The sequence below is a fragment of the Asparagus officinalis genome, chromosome 5 (assembly GCF_001876935.1).
Source record: "Asparagus officinalis chromosome 5, Aspof.V1, whole genome shotgun sequence".
Taxonomy (NCBI): domain Eukaryota; kingdom Viridiplantae; phylum Streptophyta; class Magnoliopsida; order Asparagales; family Asparagaceae; genus Asparagus; species Asparagus officinalis.
In genome coordinates, this window is record NC_033798.1 from 121,501,100 (window position 1) to 121,507,099 (window position 6,000).

The 6,000-nt window shown below is 34.1% G+C and overlaps 1 long non-coding RNA gene across 2 annotated transcripts; it reads right to left on the reverse strand.

The window, feature by feature from the left end:
* Positions 2,040 to 4,766, reverse strand: LOC109841001. 2 transcript variants are annotated; one of them, XR_002247113.1, is made up of 3 exons: positions 4,619 to 4,766; positions 2,943 to 4,437; positions 2,040 to 2,573 (listed from the first exon to the last, which is right to left on the reverse strand). It is a non-coding gene; the product is annotated as an uncharacterized LOC109841001 (long non-coding RNA). The 2 variants fall into 2 exon arrangements; XR_002247114.1 differs by lacking the exon at positions 4,619 to 4,766 and adding an exon at positions 4,533 to 4,592.

The following is a 6,000-nucleotide window of genomic DNA, read 5'->3' on the forward strand; positions in this document are numbered from 1 at the left end:
AAAATGTTAAAAAAGTCATTGAGAAGCACTCTAGAAAATGAAATCTTAGAAAAGGTTATAGTTGCACAATTGTTTAACAATAGGATGAAGACAATTGTGTAAAAAAGACAGAGAAATATATAGCATGTCCAAGTAAAATCTAGGAGACTTTTTGCATTGGAAGAGATTCCCAAAATTGGAGATTCTCTTGTGCGGAAATGTGGAGGAATTGACTCATATATTTCAAATATCTACAGTTGGTCGTTGGGGCTAAGGTGGTAATATCTATAGTTTACATGGTGATGCATATATCTCTTAGCCATCTCCCTTGGTACTTCCTAAACGAGCTCTTTAATTATGCCTAAATATTTAATTGCTTGGCTTACGAAAAAGATTAAAACTAGTCAAGCATGATCATTTGATGAAAATAGGGTTTGATTTGCACAGCATCATATGTAATTCTCAGCCAAAGAGGGTCGACCATCTCCTCTTTACATGTGATTTTTCTGCTCAATTATGGAAAGCGGTGATGGCTTGGTTGGGTTATGCTTCATATGTTTGCTCACAAGTTTCAACTTGGGGAGTTTTCAATTTAGGGGTTAATCAGGCAATTAAAAAAAGGATATTTTCTGCTTGTCAGCTTGCTGCTTGCATTTACAATGTTCCCATGCAAGGAAGGAATTGCAACTATTTGTTCAGACATGTTCCCATGCACCAATGGTTGTACAGGAGATTAAGAAGAATGTGTTCATGAGGATTTTTCATGCAAAAAACCATGTACATTGTTATTAGCATCATATGTAAAACCTGACTTTTATTGTTGTTACGAAGTCTTGCACTATTTTTTATTTCTATTAATGTATCATTCTAAATGTGCTTGAGTTTTATTGTACATCATTCTACTAGTAATGAAATTACGAAAAATCCAATAAAAGAGTGAAAAGATAAAGTCGTCAACTGATATTGAATATAGCATTAGCCTAAAAGTATTTAGATTGATTAGTGTAGTTATTTTGCTACTAATTATATGATTGATCAGATGAAGTGTGTAATTTTTTGTATCGACATGATGTATTGTGATTTGCAAATATCTTGAGCTTAAAATGTGCCTTAAAGAGGTAAAAGGATTTGTTGGAATGAAGGCCATGTTGATAATAGTTGCTTTTAGCTACGTAAGGTGCTGATACAACTACTATGTCATTTGCATCTCCTCCATGTTGTGTTTCATAAATAATTATAAAATTACTGAGTACAATGTTAGTTGGGTTTCATCTCATATAATTTCATAAAATGCACCGTGTGGAACACACGTATTACATACTAGTCATATAAAAAAGAGAGAATATGCGACAAACGTTCTATAATAATTTTAAAATTAGAATAAATAATATGTAATGAGGATTATGAGTATTCCTCATAGCAATGCTTTAGTGAGATTGAATCACACATTTATATGATAGAATTCCCTCATATACATGATACTCATTAATGACATGTATAATATCAATATACACTACAACAAAATACAGCATTACCGACAAAACAAAAACGTCGGCAAAAGTTTAAAAAACATCAAAAAAATCTTTCCCGACGCAATATTCAGCGTCGCAAATGCATCATCAAAAGTGTGTCAAGGAAAATATTTGGCAACGCAATTACATTGTGTCGGTAAAAGTCACAACACTTTTGGTGACGCTTCATGCATCGTGAAAAGCATATTTTTAGCTATGCATAATATTTTACGTCGGTAAAAGTATGCAGAATTTTTTCATATACAAAAGCGTGTTGACAAAACTTGTACTTTTGGCGACCCATGTAACGTCAACAAAAGCCAATACGTCAATAAAAGTATAGCTTTTAGCGACGCAAAACTCTTCATCGCTAAAATCTACACATATGTCGACGCTAACTTTGCGTCGCCAAATGTATAATTTTTAGTGACAAACAGTTTTGTGTCACTAAAAATTATACTTTTGCCGACGCAATATAGCGTCGGCAAAAGTGTTACTTTTAGTGACACAAATTAATGCGTCTCTAAAAGTTAAAACTTTAGCGACGTAATTTAGCATCGGTAAAAAGTATACTTATATTAATTAATTGCATCGTCAAAAGTAATATCTTTTCTGTCAACTACAAGCCTACACTGAACCTGAACATCCACAAAAAAAATTACTCTCATTCACATTAACAAAGAAACCAAACATCAAATTATACTCCAAACAAGTTACATATTATGATAAACAAAGAATTTTCTCCCATTGCAAAACTAAGCAAATTATACTTCAGAAAATCCATAATAACTCACAATGATCTAAAGAAAAATAATAAAAAATTTATCATATCAAATAAAAAATAAATACACATCTTAACGGACTAAAAATAGTTACATTCATTTTTATTTCCAAGTCAACACTCAAAGGCCTGTATAAATATTCTAGTTTGTTTGTAATCCATGAAGGAAAAAATGAAACACAGTGGAAATAGAGGAAAATGTGAAAGAAAAGAAAGAAGGGAACAACTATTTAAATATTCTAATTTGTTTGTAACCTCATGACAAGTTGCTCTCTACTTCCAAGATAATCAAATCCAAGTTCCTACATAACAAGAATAAAGCAGCATCAAAAAATTTTAAAATTATTTGAGAAAGACTACACATTCTATAAAAAGTTTTGGGTATACATATATCATATCATATTCATTAAACCAAAAACATACACGTGAGAAAAATAAATTTTGTGCAGCTTTTGTGAATTGTGCATTTCTTCGTATTTAGAACTTCTCGATTTGCAAATCATAAATCATATATGGCTCTTTTATGTATTCTTTTTCTTGAGTAATTAAAAATTGAACAACAACTTGTTATTGAACTAGATATCTAACAACTCTTTAAAATCATGGTGAAGAAAAATGATTGAAAGCAATGTCGCCTCAAGAAGGACACAAAAAAACCAAGTTGTACATACCCGTGAGTATCTGCTCCTCATTGCCAGGCTACGCAAAACATGCAGCTTAGCTGCAGGCATGAACTAAAACCAGTGCTCCGCTGCATATACAAAGGGAGAAACTGGGGACATGGGTCGGCTCCCGAGTGAGCTAACAAACAAAATTGCATAAGAGGGGTGACATTGTTGTATCTGTACATATCAAGCTGAAGAAAACTGATCGAAAGCAATGTCGACACAAGAAGGACACAAAAAAAACCAAGACTATTCCTCATTGCCAGGCTACGCAAAACATACAACTTAGCTGTAGGCATGAACTGAAACCAGTGCTCCGCTGCATATACAAAGGGGGAAACTGAGGACATGGGTCAGCTCTTGAGTGAGCTAACAAACAAAATTGCATAAGAGGGGCGACATTGTTGTATCTATACATACCAAGCTAAAGAAAGTTGATCGAAAGTAATGTCGCCTCAAGAAGGACACAAAAAAACCAAGTTGTACATACCCGAGAGTATATGTTCCTCATTGCCAAGCTACAAAAAACATGCAACTTAGTTGTAGGCATGAACTAAAACCAGTGCTCCACTGCATATACAAAGAGAAAAACTGAGGACATGGGTCGGCTCCCGAGTGAGCTGACAAACAAAATTGCATAAGAGGGGCGACATTGCTGTATCTATACATACCAAGCTGAAGAAAGTTGATCGAAAGCAATGTCGTCTCAAGAAGGACACAAAAAAACCAAGTTGTACATACCCGAGTATCTGTTCCTCATTGCTAGGCTACGCAAAACATGCAGCTTAGCTGCAGGCATGAGCTGAAACCAGTGCTTTGCTGCATATACAAAGGGAGAAACTGGGGACATAGGTCGGCTCCCGAGTGAGCAGACAAACAAAATTGCATAAGAGGCCCCTTTGCTGGACATGAATACACCTTAACATGTATAGCAACCGTACTTCTAATACACACCTCTAGCAGACATTGAGAAACCAAACTTAGGGAAGAAAAAAATCATTTCATAATAGAAGGAGATGATGGTGCAAGATTAGTATGATGTAAATGGATGGCCGCTACTCTACTCATGTATATATTACCTCTATGTTAATAACCTACCTAGCAAATATTAAGGAGCACAATTTTGTATTAAACATAGGATGGTCATAGCATACTTTAGAGGTCGTGCTCGTAATGAGAACATGGGTTTCTCTTGTTTCGCCCAATTATAAAGAAAATCAACAAATGAAGACCCAATTATAAAGAAAATCAACATAGCAAATATAAACAATATCACAGACATTTATAAATACAGACAATTATGTTCACACTTACCGATTGAACCGCTAGGTTATATCACAGACAAATTGCAAAATATGCATCTCTTACCGAATGAATTTCAAGATTGCGCATATAATCCAAAACTATACCAACATTTTGCTAGCATAGTTTTGTTAACTCTAGCAGCTTGTGGTTGTAGCCTTCCAACGCAACGATTACACAACTTTCTTCCTCAAGAAACCTGAAAGCATGAAATAAGGGAGAGGAATAAAGATCGAATATTATCAACATAGTACAATTAAAAAAACACTATCAAACACAACAACTCCACTAAACTAATAAGTGAAGTATAAGAAGCATCATTCAAACATGTCATTGAAACCACACAATCAATACTGATTGGACAAAACAACAATACATACTTATACTATGTGATTCTGTACTGTCGGCGCACAAAAGTTTAGTTAAGGCATTTTTGCATAAGATATAACGTGTAACCGAGATTTACACCTTAATTTCGGCAGAGATATATAAGAAATAAAACCAAAAATAGAAACAAAAAGAATTGATTTGGGAACGAATATACAATTCCAGGATGAGGACTCAATCCTAGGTCCACATAAAATTTTTGAGGTCATAAAGTACTGCAACAATTTAACATTTTGAATGAAAGAAATAGTGATGACATGGTAAAATAATGAAGAATAAGGAATTAGAAATACATGTAGAACAAGTATCCAACCAACAAAAATCCATAATTAAGAGTTAAGAGGAGGAAAATAATTAAACTTTTTAATAGGACAACAACACCAGACTCCATAGAAAATCATATCCAGCTCAGAATTGGAGTAAATCAACCAACAATACAAAATTGTAAATTTCTCAAAGACAAAGATTCAACTCCCACAGGACCATTAGAAATGAACCATTCCTTCCCAAATTGCAACCTGCTGTCAAAAATAAACCCTCAAATTGATGAGTGATAATCACATTTTATTACAGTTTTATACCCTCATTATCTATTTTATATGAATAAATATATCACTAATAACTGTTTTTATGTTTAATTGCAGGTTAATGAAGAATAAATCTCAAACTTCAATCTCTCAACAAAAAGCCCTTGATTTAATGAAGAAATGAAGCTCATGAAGCCAATGAATTCTTTCAAATATTTAATGAAGAAATAAATCAAAGCCCAATGGAAATTCAAGAGAAAATACCAAGCCCAAAAGTCCAAGCAAAAGCCCAAAATCCAAGCCCAAAAGCCAATGGAAGAAGAATTCGGCGGACAGCAAAAGGAGAGGGGCAGACATCGATGCCTGCATCGATGGCGGTATCGATGCCCGCATCGATGCCTGTATCGATGCCAGCATCGATGCCTGTATCGATGCCGGTATCGATACCCCTGTCGATGCTGGTATCGATACGCTAGGCAGTTTGTTACGAATCAAAGGATAAAAATTGATGTTTTTGGATAAGATTTCGATTCAATGGCTCTCATTCACTAATGTTTACTATAAATAGGGGTAGAGAGTGAGGGGTTAGGGGTGTGAAAAATTTTGTAACTCCTTTTGGAGAGGAGGGTTACTCTTAATTGAGAAGGCCTTCCAAAAATTGTAACTTTAGTTGCAATTAATAAAAATAAATTTTCTCCTCTTTAAATTTGTTCTTTCTCCTCTTTGTTGAATGATAAGGATGAAGATGAAGAGCAATTTGAAGGTTTGCATTTCTTTTCTCTTTTATTTCTTTTTAGTAATTTCTTTATTATTGCTTATTAGTTAGATTTAAATTCATGCTTGTAGTG